Consider the following 18,842-nt stretch of genomic DNA (forward strand, 5'->3'; position numbering starts at 1 on the left):
CTTTCAAACGAATCAAACCGATTGCGAATCGGTTAAGTCGCTTCCGAGAAAAACGAAAAATATATATTCCATCCGCATAAGTCACTTACAGAATGACCCAACCTAAAAATCGCTTAAGTCGTTTCCGAGAAACACGAAATTACGTATTCCATCCGCACAAGTCACTTCCAGAATGACCAAACCTAAAAATAATCTATATCTCGGAAACGGTGAGTGCTAGGTAGACAAAACAAGTATGGAATTTTATATGTTATTATTGGCTTTCAAATGAATCAATCTGATTGCGAATCGGTTAAGTCATTTCCGAGAAAAACGAAAATTACATATTCCATCCGCACAAGTCACTTCCAGAATGACCAAACCTAAAAATAATCTATATCTCGGAAACGGTGAGTGCTAGGTAGACAAAACAAGTATGGAATTTTATATGTTATTATTGGCTTTCAAACGAATAAATCCGATTGCGAATTGGTTAAATCATTTCCGAGAAAAATGAAAATAACATATTCCATCCGCACAAGTCACTTCCAGAATGACCTAACCTAAAAATAATCTATATCTCGGAAACGGTGAGTGCTAGGTAGACAAAACAAGTATGGAATTGTAGATATTATTATTGGCTTTCAAATGAATCAATCCAATTGCAAATCGGACAAAAAAAATATGGAATTTTACATATTATTTTTGGCTTTCAAACGAATCAAACCGATTGCGAATCGGTTAAGTCGCTTCCGAGAAAAACGAAAATTACATATTCCATCCGCACAAGTCACTTACAGAATGACCCAACCTAAAAATCGCTTAAGTCGTTTCCGAGAAACACGAAAATTAAGTGTTCCATCCGCACAAGTCACTTCCAGAATGACCAAACCTAAAAATAATCTATATCTCGGAAACGGTGAGTGCTAGGTCGACAAAACAAGTATGGAATTTTATATGTTATTATTGGCTTTCAAATGAATCAATCCGATTGCGAATCGGTTAAGCCATTTCCGAGAAAAACGAAAATTACATATTCCATCCGGACAAGTCACTTCCAGAATGACCAAACCTAAAAATAATCTATATCTCGGAAACGGTGAGTGCTAGGTAGACAAAACAAGTATGAAATTGCAGATATTATTATTAGCTTTCAAACGAGTCAATCCGATTGCGAATCGGTTAAGTCATTTCCGTGAAAAATGAAAATTACATATTCCATCCGCCCAAGTCACTTCCAGAATGATCCAACCTAAAAATAATCTATATTGTGGAAACAGTGAGTGCTATGTAGACATAACCAGTATGGAATTGTAGATATTATTATTGGCTTTCAAAAAAATCAATCCGATTGCGAATCGGTTAAGTCGTTTCCGAGAAAAACGAAAATTACATATTCCATCCGCACAAGTCTCTTCCAGAATGACTTAACCTAAAAATAATCTATATATCGGAAACGGTGAGTGCTAGGTAGACAAAACGGGAATGGGATTGCAGATATTATTATTGACTTTCAAACGAATCAATCCGATTGCGAATCGGTTAAGTCGTTTCCGAGAAAAACGAAAATTACATATTCCATCCGCACAAATCACTTCCAGAATGACCCAACCTAAAAACTATCTGTATCTCGGAAACGGTGAGTGCTAGGTAGACAAAACGGGAATGGGATTGTAGATATTATTATTGTCTTTCAAACGAATTAATCCGATTGCGAATCGGTTAAGTCGTTTCCGAAAATTATATACTCCATCCGCATAAGTCATTTACTGAATGACCCAACCTAAAAATCGGTTAAGTCGTTTCCGAGAAACACGAAAATTACGTATTCCATCCGCACAAGTCACTTCCCGAATGACCCAACCTAAAATTATTCTATATCTCGGAAACTGTGAGTGCTATATAGACAAAACCAGTATGAAATCCGCACAAGTCACTTCCAGAATGACCCAACCTAAAAATAATCTATATCTCGGAAACGTTGAGTGCTAGGTAGACAAAACAAGTATGGAATTGTAGATATTATTATTGGCTTTCAAATGAATCAATCCGATTGCAAATCGGACAAAACAAGTATGGAATTTTAGATATTATTATTGGCTTTCAAACGAATCAAACCGATTGCGAATCGGTTAAGTCGTTTCCGAGAAAAACGAAAATAACATATTCCATCCGCATAAGTCACTTACAGAATGACCCAACCTAAAAATCGCTTAAGTCGTTTCCGAGAAACACGAAAATTACATATTCCATCCGCACATGTCACTTCCAGAATGACCAAACCTAAAAATAATCTATATCTCGGAAACGGTGAGTGCAAGGTAGACAAAACAAGTATGGAATTTTATATATTATTATTGGCTTTCAAATGAATCAATCCGATTGCGAATCGGTTAAGTCATTTCCGAGAAAAATGAAAATTACATATTCCATCCGCACAAGTCACTTCCAGAATGACCAAACCTAAAAATAATCTATATCTCGGAAACGGTGAGTGCTAGGTAGACAAAACAAGTATGAAATTGCAGATATTATTCCACCCAAAACATGTATTGAATTTTAGATATTATTATTGGCTTTCAAACGAATAAATCCGATTGCGAATCGGTTAAGTCATTTCCGAGAAAAATGAAAATTATATATTCCATCCGCACAAGTCACTTCCAGAATGACCCAAGCTAAAAATAATCTATATCTCGGAAACGGTGAGTGCTAGGTAGACAAAACAAGTATGGAATTGTAGATATTATTATTGGCTTTCAAATGAGTCAATCCGATTGCCAATCGGACAAAACAAGTATGGAATTTTATATATTATTATTGGCTTTCAAACGAATCAAACCGATTGCGAATCGGTTAAGTCGCTTCCGAGAAAAACGAAAATTACATATTCCATCCGCATAAGTCACTTACAGAATGACCCAACCTAAAAATCGCTTAAGTCGTTTCCGAGAAACACGAAAATTACGTATTCCATCCGCACAAGTCACTTCCAGAATGACCAAACCTTAAAATAATCTATATCTCGGAAACGGTGAGTGCTAGGTAGACAAAACAAGTATGGAATTTTATATGTTATTATTGGCTTTGAATTGAATCAATCTGATTGCGAATCGGTTAAGTCATTTCCGAGAAAAACGAAAATTACATATTCCATCCGCACAAGTCACTTCCAGAATGACCAAACCTAAAAATAATCAATATCTCGGAAACGGTGAGTGCTAGGTAGACAAAACAAGTATGGAATTTTATATGTTATTATTGGCTTTCAAACGAATAAATCCGATTGCGAATCGGTTAAGTCATTTCCGAGAAAAATGAAAATAACATATTCCATCCGCACAAGTCACTTCCAGAATGACCTAACCTAAAAATAATCTATATCTCGGAAACGGTGAGTGCTAGGTAGACAAAACAAGTATGGAATTGTAGATATTATTATTGGGTTTCAAATGAATCAATCCGATTGCAAATCGGACAAAACAAGTATGGAATATTATATATTATTATTGGCTTTCAAACGAATCAAACCGATTGCGAATCGGTTAAGTCGCTTCCGAGAAAAACGAAAATTACATATTCCATCCGCGTAAGTCACTTACAGAATGATCCAACCTAAAAATCGCTTAAGTCGTTTCCGAGAAACACGAAAATTAAGTATTCCATCCGCACAAGTCACTTCCAGAATGACCAAACCTAAAAATAATCTATATCTCGGAAACGGTGAGTGCTAGGTAGACAAAACAAGTATGGAATTTTATATGTTATTATTGGCTTTCAAACGAATAAATCCGATTGCGAATTGGTTAAATCATTTCCGAGAAAAATGAAAATAACATATTCCATCCGCACAAGTCACTTCCAGAATGACCTAACCTAAAAATAATCTATATCTCGGAAACGGTGAGTGCTAGGTAGACAAAACAAGTATGGAATTGTAGATATTATTATTGGCTTTCAAATGAATCAATCCAATTGCAAATCGGACAAAAAAAATATGGAATTTTACATATTATTTTTGGCTTTCAAACGAATCAAACCGATTGCGAATCGGTTAAGTCGCTTCCGAGAAAAACGAAAATTACATATTCCATCCGCACAAGTCACTTACAGAATGACCCAACCTAAAAATCGCTTAAGTCGTTTCCGAGAAACACGAAAATTAAGTGTTCCATCCGCACAAGTCACTTCCAGAATGACCAAACCTAAAAATAATCTATATCTCGGAAACGGTGAGTGCTAGGTCGACAAAACAAGTATGGAATTTTATATGTTATTATTGGCTTTCAAATGAATCAATCCGATTGCGAATCGGTTAAGCCATTTCCGAGAAAAACGAAAATTACATATTCCATCCGGACAAGTCACTTCCAGAATGACCAAACCTAAAAATAATCTATATCTCGGAAACGGTGAGTGCTAGGTAGACAAAACAAGTATGAAATTGCAGATATTATTATTAGCTTTCAAACGAGTCAATCCGATTGCGAATCGGTTAAGTCATTTCCGTGAAAAATGAAAATTACATATTCCATCCGCCCAAGTCACTTCCAGAATGATCCAACCTAAAAATAATCTATATTGTGGAAACAGTGAGTGCTATGTAGACATAACCAGTATGGAATTGTAGATATTATTATTGGCTTTCAAAAAAATCAATCCGATTGCGAATCGGTTAAGTCGTTTCCGAGAAAAACGAAAATTACATATTCCATCCGCACAAGTCTCTTCCAGAATGACTTAACCTAAAAATAATCTATATATCGGAAACGGTGAGTGCTAGGTAGACAAAACGGGAATGGGATTGCAGATATTATTATTGACTTTCAAACGAATCAATCCGATTGCGAATCGTTTAAGTCGTTTCCGAGAAAAACGAAAATTACATATTCCATCCGCACAAATCACTTCCAGAATGACCCAACCTAAAAACTATCTGTATCTCGGAAACGGTGAGTGCTAGGTAGACAAAACGGGAATGGGATTGTAGATATTATTATTGTCTTTCAAACGAATTAATCCGATTGCGAATCGGTTAAGTCGTTTCCGAAAATTATATACTCCATCCGCATAAGTCATTTACTGAATGACCCAACCTAAAAATCGGTTAAGTCGTTTCCGAGAAACACGAAAATTACGTATTCCATCCGCACAAGTCACTTCCCGAATGACCCAACCTAAAATTATTCTATATCTCGGAAACTGTGAGTGCTATATAGACAAAACCAGTATGAAATCCGCACAAGTCACTTCCAGAATGACCCAACCTAAAAATAATCTATATCTCGGAAACGTTGAGTGCTAGGTAGACAAAACAAGTATGGAATTGTAGATATTATTATTGGCTTTCAAATGAATCAATCCGATTGCAAATCGGACAAAACAAGTATGGAATTTTATATATTATTATTGGCTTTCAAACGAATCAAACCGATTGCGAATCGGTTAAGTCGTTTCCGAGAAAAACGAAAATAACATATTCCATCCGCATAAGTCACTTACAGAATGACCCAACCTAAAAATCGCTTAAGTCGTTTCCGAGAAACACGAAAATTAGGTATTCCATCCGCACATGTCACTTCCAGAATGACCAAACCTAAAAATAATCTATATCTCGGAAACGGTGAGTGCAAGGTAGACAAAACAAGTATGGAATTTTATATATTATTATTGGCTTTCAAATGAATCAATCCGATTGCGAATCGGTTAAGTCATTTCCGAGAAAAATGAAAATTACATATTCCATCCGCACAAGTCACTTCCAGAATGACCAAACCTAAAAATAATCTATATCTCGGAAACGGTGAGTGCTAGGTAGACAAAACAAGTATGAAATTGCAGATATTATTCCACCCAAAACATGTATTGAATTTTAGATATTATTATTGGCTTTCAAACGAATAAATCCGATTGCGAATCGGTTAAGTCATTTCCGAGAAAAATGAAAATTATATATTCCATCCGCACAAGTCACTTCCAGAATGACCCAACCTAAAAATAATCTATATCTCGGAAACGGTGAGTGCTAGGTAGACAAAACAAGTATGGAATTGTAGATATTATTATTGGCTTTCAAATGAGTCAATCCGATTGCCAATCGGACAAAACAAGTATGGAATTTTATATATTATTATTGGCTTTCAAACGAATCAAACCGATTGCGAATCGGTTAAGTCGCTTCCGAGAAAAACGAAAATTACATATTCCATCCGCATAAGTCACTTACAGAATGACCCAACCTAAAAATCGCTTAAGTCGTTTCCGAGAAACACGAAAATTACGTATTCCATACGCACAAGTCACTTCCAGAATGACCAAACCTTAAAATAATCTATATCTCGGAAACGGTGAGTGCTAGGTAGACAAAACAAGTATGGAATTTTATATGTTATTATTGGCTTTGAAATGAATCAATCTGATTGCGAATCGGTTAAGTCATTTCCGAGAAAAACGAAAATTACATATTCCATCCGCACAAGTCACTTCCAGAATGACCAAACCTAAAAATAATCAATATCTCGGAAACGGTGAGTGCTAGGTAGACAAAACAAGTATGGAATTTTATATGTTATTATTGGCTTTCAAACGAATAAATCCGATTGCGAATCGGTTAAGTCATTTCCGAGAAAAATGAAAATAACATATTCCATCCGCACAAGTCACTTCCAGAATGACCTAACCTAAAAATAATCTATATCTCGGAAACGGTGAGTGCTAGGTAGACAAAACAAGTATGGAATTGTAGATATTATTATTGGGTTTCAAATGAATCAATCCGATTGCAAATCGGACAAAACAAGTATGGAATATTATATATTATTATTGGCTTTCAAACGAATCAAACCGATTGCGAATCGGTTAAGTCGCTTCCGAGAAAAACGAAAATTACATATTCCATCCGCGTAAGTCACTTACAGAATGACCCAACCTAAAAATCGCTTAAGTCGTTTCCGAGAAACACGAAAATTAAGTATTCCATCCGCACAAGTCACTTCCAGAATGACCAAACCTAAAAATAATCTATATCTCGGAAACGGTGAGTGCTAGGTAGACAAAACAAGTATGGAATTTTATATGTTATTATTGGCTTTCAAATGAATCAATCTGATTGCGAATCGGTTAAGTCATTTCCGAGAAAAACGAAAATTACATATTCCATCCGCACAAGTCACTTCCAGAATGACCAAACCTAAAAATAATCAATATCTCGGAAACGGTGAGTGCTAGGTAGACAAAACAAGTATGGAATTTTATATGTTATTATTGGCTTTCAAACGAATAAATCCGATTGCGAATCGGTTAAGTCATTTCCGAGAAAAATGAAAATAACATATTCCATCCGCACAAGTCACTTCCAGAATGACCTAACCTAAAAATAATCTATATCTCGGAAACGGTGAGTGCTAGGTAGACAAAACAAGTATGGAATTGTAGATATTATTATTGGCTTTCAAATGAATCAATCCGATTGCAAATCGGACAAAACAAGTATGGAATTTTATATATTATTATTGGAATCAAACCGATTGCAAATCGGTTAAGTCGCTTCCGAGAAAAACGAAAAATATATATTCCATCCGCATAAGTCACTTACAGAATGACCCAACCTAAAAATAATCTATATCTCGGAAACGGTGAGTGCTAGGTAGACAAAACAAGTATGGAATTGTAGATATTATTATTGGCTTTCAAATGAGTCAATCCGATTGCCAATCGGACAAAACAAGTATGGAATTTTATATATTATTATTGGCTTTCAAACGAATCAAACCGATTGCGAATCGGTTAAGTCGCTTCCGAGAAAAACGAAAATTACATATTCCATCCGCATAAGTCACTTACAGAATGACCCAACCTAAAAATCGCTTAAGTCGTTTCCGAGAAACACGAAAATTACGTATTCCATACGCACAAGTCACTTCCAGAATGACCAAACCTTAAAATAATCTATATCTCGGAAACGGTGAGTGCTAGGTAGACAAAACAAGTATGGAATTTTATATGTTATTATTGGCTTTGAAATGAATCAATCTGATTGCGAATCGGTTAAGTCATTTCCGAGAAAAACGAAAATTACATATTCCATCCGCACAAGTCACTTCCAGAATGACCAAACCTAAAAATAATCAATATCTCGGAAACGGTGAGTGCTAGGTAGACAAAACAAGTATGGAATTTTATATGTTATTATTGGCTTTCAAACGAATAAATCCGATTGCGAATCGGTTAAGTCATTTCCGAGAAAAATGAAAATTATATATTCCATCCGCACAAGTCACTTCCAGAATGACCCAACCTAAAAATAATCTATATCTCGGAAACGGTGAGTGCTAGGTAGACAAAACAAGTATGGAATTGTAGATATTATTATTGGCTTTCAAATGAGTCAATCCGATTGCCAATCGGACAAAACAAGTATGGAATTTTATATATTATTATTGGCTTTCAAACGAATCAAACCGATTGCGAATCGGTTAAGTCGCTTCCGAGAAAAACGAAAATTACATATTCCATCCGCATAAGTCACTTACAGAATGACCCAACCTAAAAATCGCTTAAGTCGTTTCCGAGAAACACGAAAATTACGTATTCCATACGCACAAGTCACTTCCAGAATGACCAAACCTTAAAATAATCTATATCTCGGAAACGGTGAGTGCTAGGTAGACAAAACAAGTATGGAATTTTATATGTTATTATTGGCTTTGAAATGAATCAATCTGATTGCGAATCGGTTAAGTCATTTCCGAGAAAAACGAAAATTACATATTCCATCCGCACAAGTCACTTCCAGAATGACCAAACCTAAAAATAATCAATATCTCGGAAACGGTGAGTGCTAGGTAGACAAAACAAGTATGGAATTTTATATGTTATTATTGGCTTTCAAACGAATAAATCCGATTGCGAATCGGTTAAGTCATTTCCGAGAAAAATGAAAATAACATATTCCATCCGCACAAGTCACTTCCAGAATGACCTAACCTAAAAATAATCTATATCTCGGAAACGGTGAGTGCTAGGTAGACAAAACAAGTATGGAATTGTAGATATTATTATTGGGTTTCAAATGAATCAATCCGATTGCAAATCGGACAAAACAAGTATGGAATATTATATATTATTATTGGCTTTCAAACGAATCAAACCGATTGCGAATCGGTTAAGTCGCTTCCGAGAAAAACGAAAATTACATATTCCATCCGCGTAAGTCACTTACAGAATGACCCAACCTAAAAATCGCTTAAGTCGTTTCCGAGAAACACGAAAATTAAGTATTCCATCCGCACAAGTCACTTCCAGAATGACCAAACCTAAAAATAATCTATATCTCGGAAACGGTGAGTGCTAGGTAGACAAAACAAGTATGGAATTTTATATGTTATTATTGGCTTTCAAATGAATCAATCTGATTGCGAATCGGTTAAGTCATTTCCGAGAAAAACGAAAATTACATATTCCATCCGCACAAGTCACTTCCAGAATGACCAAACCTAAAAATAATCAATATCTCGGAAACGGTGAGTGCTAGGTAGACAAAACAAGTATGGAATTTTATATGTTATTATTGGCTTTCAAACGAATAAATCCGATTGCGAATCGGTTAAGTCATTTCCGAGAAAAATGAAAATAACATATTCCATCCGCACAAGTCACTTCCAGAATGACCTAACCTAAAAATAATCTATATCTCGGAAACGGTGAGTGCTAGGTAGACAAAACAAGTATGGAATTGTAGATATTATTATTGGCTTTCAAATGAATCAATCCGATTGCAAATCGGACAAAACAAGTATGGAATTTTATATATTATTATTGGAATCAAACCGATTGCGAATCGGTTAAGTCGCTTCCGAGAAAAACGAAAAATATATATTCCATCCGCATAAGTCACTTACAGAATGACCCAACCTAAAAATAATCTATATCTCGGAAACGGTGAGTGCTAGGTAGACAAAACAAGTATGGAATTGTAGATATTATTATTGGCTTTCAAATGAGTCAATCCGATTGCCAATCGGACAAAACAAGTATGGAATTTTATATATTATTATTGGCTTTCAAACGAATCAAACCGATTGCGAATCGGTTAAGTCGCTTCCGAGAAAAACGAAAATTACATATTCCATCCGCATAAGTCACTTACAGAATGACCCAACCTAAAAATCGCTTAAGTCGTTTCCGAGAAACACGAAAATTACGTATTCCATACGCACAAGTCACTTCCAGAATGACCAAACCTTAAAATAATCTATATCTCGGAAACGGTGAGTGCTAGGTAGACAAAACAAGTATGGAATTTTATATGTTATTATTGGCTTTGAAATGAATCAATCTGATTGCGAATCGGTTAAGTCATTTCCGAGAAAAACGAAAATTACATATTCCATCCGCACAAGTCACTTCCAGAATGACCAAACCTAAAAATAATCAATATCTCGGAAACGGTGAGTGCTAGGTAGACAAAACAAGTATGGAATTTTATATGTTATTATTGGCTTTCAAACGAATAAATCCGATTGCGAATCGGTTAAGTCATTTCCGAGAAAAATGAAAATTATATATTCCATCCGCACAAGTCACTTCCAGAATGACCCAACCTAAAAATAATCTATATCTCGGAAACGGTGAGTGCTAGGTAGACAAAACAAGTATGGAATTGTAGATATTATTATTGGCTTTCAAATGAGTCAATCCGATTGCCAATCGGACAAAACAAGTATGGAATTTTATATATTATTATTGGCTTTCAAACGAATCAAACCGATTGCGAATCGGTTAAGTCGCTTCCGAGAAAAACGAAAATTACATATTCCATCCGCATAAGTCACTTACAGAATGACCCAACCTAAAAATCGCTTAAGTCGTTTCCGAGAAACACGAAAATTACGTATTCCATACGCACAAGTCACTTCCAGAATGACCAAACCTTAAAATAATCTATATCTCGGAAACGGTGAGTGCTAGGTAGACAAAACAAGTATGGAATTTTATATGTTATTATTGGCTTTGAAATGAATCAATCTGATTGCGAATCGGTTAAGTCATTTCCGAGAAAAACGAAAATTACATATTCCATCCGCACAAGTCACTTCCAGAATGACCAAACCTAAAAATAATCAATATCTCGGAAACGGTGAGTGCTAGGTAGACAAAACAAGTATGGAATTTTATATGTTATTATTGGCTTTCAAACGAATAAATCCGATTGCGAATCGGTTAAGTCATTTCCGAGAAAAATGAAAATAACATATTCCATCCGCACAAGTCACTTCCAGAATGACCTAACCTAAAAATAATCTATATCTCGGAAACGGTGAGTGCTAGGTAGACAAAACAAGTATGGAATTGTAGATATTATTATTGGGTTTCAAATGAATCAATCCGATTGCAAATCGGACAAAACAAGTATGGAATATTATATATTATTATTGGCTTTCAAACGAATCAAACCGATTGCGAATCGGTTAAGTCGCTTCCGAGAAAAACGAAAATTACATATTCCATCCGCGTAAGTCACTTACAGAATGACCCAACCTAAAAATCGCTTAAGTCGTTTCCGAGAAACACGAAAATTAAGTATTCCATCCGCACAAGTCACTTCCAGAATGACCAAACCTAAAAATAATCTATATCTCGGAAACGGTGAGTGCTAGGTAGACAAAACAAGTATGGAATTTTATATGTTATTATTGGCTTTCAAATGAATCAATCTGATTGCGAATCGGTTAAGTCATTTCCGAGAAAAACGAAAATTACATATTCCATCCGCACAAGTCACTTCCAGAATGACCAAACCTAAAAATAATCAATATCTCGGAAACGGTGAGTGCTAGGTAGACAAAACAAGTATGGAATTTTATATGTTATTATTGGCTTTCAAACGAATAAATCCGATTGCGAATCGGTTAAGTCATTTCCGAGAAAAATGAAAATAACATATTCCATCCGCACAAGTCACTTCCAGAATGACCTAACCTAAAAATAATCTATATCTCGGAAACGGTGAGTGCTAGGTAGACAAAACAAGTATGGAATTGTAGATATTATTATTGGCTTTCAAATGAATCAATCCGATTGCAAATCGGACAAAACAAGTATGGAATTTTATATATTATTATTGGAATCAAACCGATTGCGAATCGGTTAAGTCGCTTCCGAGAAAAACGAAAAATATATATTCCATCCGCATAAGTCACTTACAGAATGACCCAACCTAAAAATAATCTATATCTCGGAAACGGTGAGTGCTAGGTAGACAAAACAAGTATGGAATTGTAGATATTATTATTGGCTTTCAAATGAGTCAATCCGATTGCCAATCGGACAAAACAAGTATGGAATTTTATATATTATTATTGGCTTTCAAACGAATCAAACCGATTGCGAATCGGTTAAGTCGCTTCCGAGAAAAACGAAAATTACATATTCCATCCGCATAAGTCACTTACAGAATGACCCAACCTAAAAATCGCTTAAGTCGTTTCCGAGAAACACGAAAATTACGTATTCCATACGCACAAGTCACTTCCAGAATGACCAAACCTTAAAATAATCTATATCTCGGAAACGGTGAGTGCTAGGTAGACAAAACAAGTATGGAATTTTATATGTTATTATTGGCTTTGAAATGAATCAATCTGATTGCGAATCGGTTAAGTCATTTCCGAGAAAAACGAAAATTACATATTCCATCCGCACAAGTCACTTCCAGAATGACCAAACCTAAAAATAATCAATATCTCGGAAACGGTGAGTGCTAGGTAGACAAAACAAGTATGGAATTTTATATGTTATTATTGGCTTTCAAACGAATAAATCCGATTGCGAATCGGTTAAGTCATTTCCGAGAAAAATGAAAATAACATATTCCATCCGCACAAGTCACTTCCAGAATGACCTAACCTAAAAATAATCTATATCTCGGAAACGGTGAGTGCTAGGTAGACAAAACAAGTATGGAATTGTAGATATTATTATTGGGTTTCAAATGAATCAATCCGATTGCAAATCGGACAAAACAAGTATGGAATATTATATATTATTATTGGCTTTCAAACGAATCAAACCGATTGCGAATCGGTTAAGTCGCTTCCGAGAAAAACGAAAATTACATATTCCATCCGCGTAAGTCACTTACAGAATGACCCAACCTAAAAATCGCTTAAGTCGTTTCCGAGAAACACGAAAATTAAGTATTCCATCCGCACAAGTCACTTCCAGAATGACCAAACCTAAAAATAATCTATATCTCGGAAACGGTGAGTGCTAGGTAGACAAAACAAGTATGGAATTTTATATGTTATTATTGGCTTTCAAATGAATCAATCTGATTGCGAATCGGTTAAGTCATTTCCGAGAAAAACGAAAATTACATATTCCATCCGCACAAGTCACTTCCAGAATGACCAAACCTAAAAATAATCAATATCTCGGAAACGGTGAGTGCTAGGTAGACAAAACAAGTATGGAATTTTATATGTTATTATTGGCTTTCAAACGAATAAATCCGATTGCGAATCGGTTAAGTCATTTCCGAGAAAAATGAAAATAACATATTCCATCCGCACAAGTCACTTCCAGAATGACCTAACCTAAAAATAATCTATATCTCGGAAACGGTGAGTGCTAGGTAGACAAAACAAGTATGGAATTGTAGATATTATTATTGGGTTTCAAATGAATCAATCCGATTGCAAATCGGACAAAACAAGTATGGAATATTATATATTATTATTGGCTTTCAAACGAATCAAACCGATTGCGAATCGGTTAAGTCGCTTCCGAGAAAAACGAAAATTACATATTCCATCCGCGTAAGTCACTTACAGAATGACCCAACCTAAAAATCGCTTAAGTCGTTTCCGAGAAACACGAAAATTAAGTATTCCATCCGCACAAGTCACTTCCAGAATGACCAAACCTAAAAATAATCTATATCTCGGAAACGGTGAGTGCTAGGTAGACAAAACAAGTATGGAATTTTATATGTTATTATTGGCTTTCAAACGAATAAATCCGATTGCGAATTGGTTAAATCATTTCCGAGAAAAATGAAAATAACATATTCCATCCGCACAAGTCACTTCCAGAATGACCTAACCTAAAAATAATCTATATCTCGGAAACGGTGAGTGCTAGGTAGACAAAACAAGTATGGAATTGTAGATATTATTATTGGCTTTCAAATGAATCAATCCAATTGCAAATCGGACAAAAAAAATATGGAATTTTACATATTATTTTTGGCTTTCAAACGAATCAAACCGATTGCGAATCGGTTAAGTCGCTTCCGAGAAAAACGAAAATTACATATTCCATCCGCACAAGTCACTTACAGAATGACCCAACCTAAAAATCGCTTAAGTCGTTTCCGAGAAACACGAAAATTAAGTGTTCCATCCGCACAAGTCACTTCCAGAATGACCAAACCTAAAAATAATCTATATCTCGGAAACGGTGAGTGCTAGGTCGACAAAACAAGTATGGAATTTTATATGTTATTATTGGCTTTCAAATGAATCAATCCGATTGCGAATCGGTTAAGCCATTTCCGAGAAAAACGAAAATTACATATTCCATCCGGACAAGTCACTTCCAGAATGACCAAACCTAAAAATAATCTATATCTCGGAAACGGTGAGTGCTAGGTAGACAAAACAAGTATGAAATTGCAGATATTATTATTAGCTTTCAAACGAGTCAATCCGATTGCGAATCGGTTAAGTCATTTCCGTGAAAAATGAAAATTACATATTCCATCCGCCCAAGTCACTTCCAGAATGATCCAACCTAAAAATAATCTATATTGTGGAAACAGTGAGTGCTATGTAGACATAACCAGTATGGAATTGTAGATATTATTATTGGCTTTCAAAAAAATCAATCCGATTGCGAATCGGTTAAGTCGTTTCCGAGAAAAACGAAAATTACATATTCCATCCGCACAAGTCTCTTCCAGAATGACTTAACCTAAAAATAATCTATATATCGGAAACGGTGAGTGCTAGGTAGACAAAACGGGAATGGGATTGCAGATATTATTATTGACTTTCAAACGAATCAATCCGATTGCGAATCGGTTAAGTCGTTTCCGAGAAAAACGAAAATTACATATTCCATCCGCACAAATCACTTCCAGAATGACCCAACCTAAAAACTATCTGTATCTCGGAAACGGTGAGTGCTAGGTAGACAAAACGGGAATGGGATTGTAGATATTATTATTGTCTTTCAAACGAATTAATCCGATTGCGAATCGGTTAAGTCGTTTCCGAAAATTATATACTCCATCCGCATAAGTCATTTACTGAATGACCCAACCTAAAAATCGGTTAAGTCGTTTCCGAGAAACACGAAAATTACGTATTCCATCCGCACAAGTCACTTCCCGAATGACCCAACCTAAAATTATTCTATATCTCGGAAACTGTGAGTGCTATATAGACAAAACCAGTATGAAATCCGCACAAGTCACTTCCAGAATGACCCAACCTAAAAATAATCTATATCTCGGAAACGTTGAGTGCTAGGTAGACAAAACAAGTATGGAATTGTAGATATTATTATTGGCTTTCAAATGAATCAATCCGATTGCAAATCGGACAAAACAAGTATGGAATTTTATATATTATTATTGGCTTTCAAACGAATCAAACCGATTGCGAATCGGTTAAGTCGTTTCCGAGAAAAACGAAAATAACATATTCCATCCGCATAAGTCACTTACAGAATGACCCAACCTAAAAATCGCTTAAGTCGTTTCCGAGAAACACGAAAATTAGGTATTCCATCCGCACATGTCACTTCCAGAATGACCAAACCTAAAAATAATCTATATCTCGGAAACGGTGAGTGCAAGGTAGACAAAACAAGTATGGAATTTTATATATTATTATTGGCTTTCAAATGAATCAATCCGATTGCGAATCGGTTAAGTCATTTCCGAGAAAAATGAAAATTACATATTCCATCCGCACAAGTCACTTCCAGAATGACCAAACCTAAAAATAATCTATATCTCGGAAACGGTGAGTGCTAGGTAGACAAAACAAGTATGAAATTGCAGATATTATTCCACCCAAAACATGTATTGAATTTTAGATATTATTATTGGCTTTCAAACGAATAAATCCGATTGCGAATCGGTTAAGTCATTTCCGAGAAAAATGAAAATTATATATTCCATCCGCACAAGTCACTTCCAGAATGACCCAACCTAAAAATAATCTATATCTCGGAAACGGTGAGTGCTAGGTAGACAAAACAAGTATGGAATTGTAGATATTATTATTGGCTTTCAAATGAGTCAATCCGATTGCCAATCGGACAAAACAAGTATGGAATTTTATATATTATTATTGGCTTTCAAACGAATCAAACCGATTGCGAATCGGTTAAGTCGCTTCCGAGAAAAACGAAAATTACATATTCCATCCGCATAAGTCACTTACAGAATGACCCAACCTAAAAATCGCTTAAGTCGTTTCCGAGAAACACGAAAATTACGTATTCCATACGCACAAGTCACTTCCAGAATGACCAAACCTTAAAATAATCTATATCTCGGAAACGGTGAGTGCTAGGTAGACAAAACAAGTATGGAATTTTATATGTTATTATTGGCTTTGAAATGAATCAATCTGATTGCGAATCGGTTAAGTCATTTCCGAGAAAAACGAAAATTACATATTCCATCCGCACAAGTCACTTCCAGAATGACCAAACCTAAAAATAATCAATATCTCGGAAACGGTGAGTGCTAGGTAGACAAAACAAGTATGGAATTTTATATGTTATTATTGGCTTTCAAACGAATAAATCCGATTGCGAATCGGTTAAGTCATTTCCGAGAAAAATGAAAATAACATATTCCATCCGCACAAGTCACTTCCAGAATGACCTAACCTAAAAATAATCTATATCTCGGAAACGGTGAGTGCTAGGTAGACAAAACAAGTATGGAATTGTAGATATTATTATTGGGTTTCAAATGAATCAATCCGATTGCAAATCGGACAAAACAAGTATGGAATATTATATATTATTATTGGCTTTCAAACGAATCAAACCGATTGCGAATCGGTTAAGTCGCTTCCGAGAAAAACGAAAATTACATATTCCATCCGCGTAAGTCACTTACAGAATGACCCAACCTAAAAATCGCTTAAGTCGTTTCCGAGAAACACGAAAATTAAGTATTCCATCCGCACAAGTCACTTCCAGAATGACCAAACCTAAAAATAATCTATATCTCGGAAACGGTGAGTGCTAGGTAGACAAAACAAGTATGGAATTTTATATGTTATTATTGGCTTTCAAATGAATCAATCTGATTGCGAATCGGTTAAGTCATTTCCGAGAAAAACGAAAATTACATATTCCATCCGCACAAGTCACTTCCAGAATGACCAAACCTAAAAATAATCAATATCTCGGAAACGGTGAGTGCTAGGTAGACAAAACAAGTATGGAATTTTATATGTTATTATTGGCTTTCAAACGAATAAATCCGATTGCGAATCGGTTAAGTCATTTCCGAGAAAAATGAAAATAACATATTCCATCCGCACAAGTCACTTCCAGAATGACCTAACCTAAAAATAATCTATATCTCGGAAACGGTGAGTGCTAGGTAGACAAAACAAGTATGGAATTGTAGATATTATTATTGGCTTTCAAATGAATCAATCCGATTGCAAATCGGACAAAACAAGTATGGAATTTTATATATTATTATTGGAATCAAACCGATTGCGAATCGGTTAAGTCGCTTCCGAGAAAAACGAAAAATATATATTCCATCCGCATAAGTCACTTACAGAATGACCCAACCTAAAAATAATCTATATCTCGGAAACGGTGAGTGCTAGGTAGACAAAACAAGTATGGAATTGTAGATATTATTATTGGCTTTCAAATGAGTCAATCCGATTGCCAATCGGACAAAACAAGTATGGAATTTTATATATTATTATTGGCTTTCAAACGAATCAAACCGATTGCGAATCGGTTAAGTCGCTTCCGAGAAAAACGAAAATTACATATTCCATCCGCATAAGTCACTTACAGAATGACCCAACCTAAAAATCGCTTAAGTCGTTTCCGAGAAACACGAAAATTACGTATTCCATACGCACAAGTCACTTCCAGAATGACCAAACCTTAAAATAATCTATATCTCGGAAACGGTGAGTGCTAGGTAGACAAAACAAGTATGGAATTTTATATGTTATTATTGGCTTTGAAATGAATCAATCTGATTGCGAATCGGTTAAGTCATTTCCGAGAAAAACGAAAATTACATATTCCATCCGCACAAGTCACTTCCAGAATGACCAAACCTAAAAATAATCAATATCTCGGAAACGGTGAGTGCTAGGTAGACAAAACAAGTATGGAATTTTATATGTTATTATTGGCTTTCAAACGAATAAATCCGATTGCGAATCGGTTAAGTCATTTCCGAGAAAAATGAAAATAACATATTCCATCCGCACAAGTCACTTCCAGAATGACCTAACCTAAAAATAATCTATATCTCGGAAACGGTGAGTGCTAGGTAGACAAAACAAGTATGGAATTGTAGATATTATTATTGGGTTTCAAATGAATCAATCCGATTGCAAATCGGACAAAACAAGTATGGAATATTATATATTATTATTGGCTTTCAAACGAATCAAACCGATTGCGAATCGGTTAAGTCGCTTCCGAGAAAAACGAAAATTACATATTCCATCCGCGTAAGTCACTTACAGAATGACCCAACCTAAAAATCGCTTAAGTCGTTTCCGAGAAACACGAAAATTAAGTATTCCATCCGCACAAGTCACTTCCAGAATGACCAAACCTAAAAATAA

Source organism: Stomoxys calcitrans, chromosome 1 (assembly GCF_963082655.1).
Source record: "Stomoxys calcitrans chromosome 1, idStoCalc2.1, whole genome shotgun sequence".
Lineage (NCBI taxonomy): Eukaryota > Metazoa > Arthropoda > Insecta > Diptera > Muscidae > Stomoxys > Stomoxys calcitrans.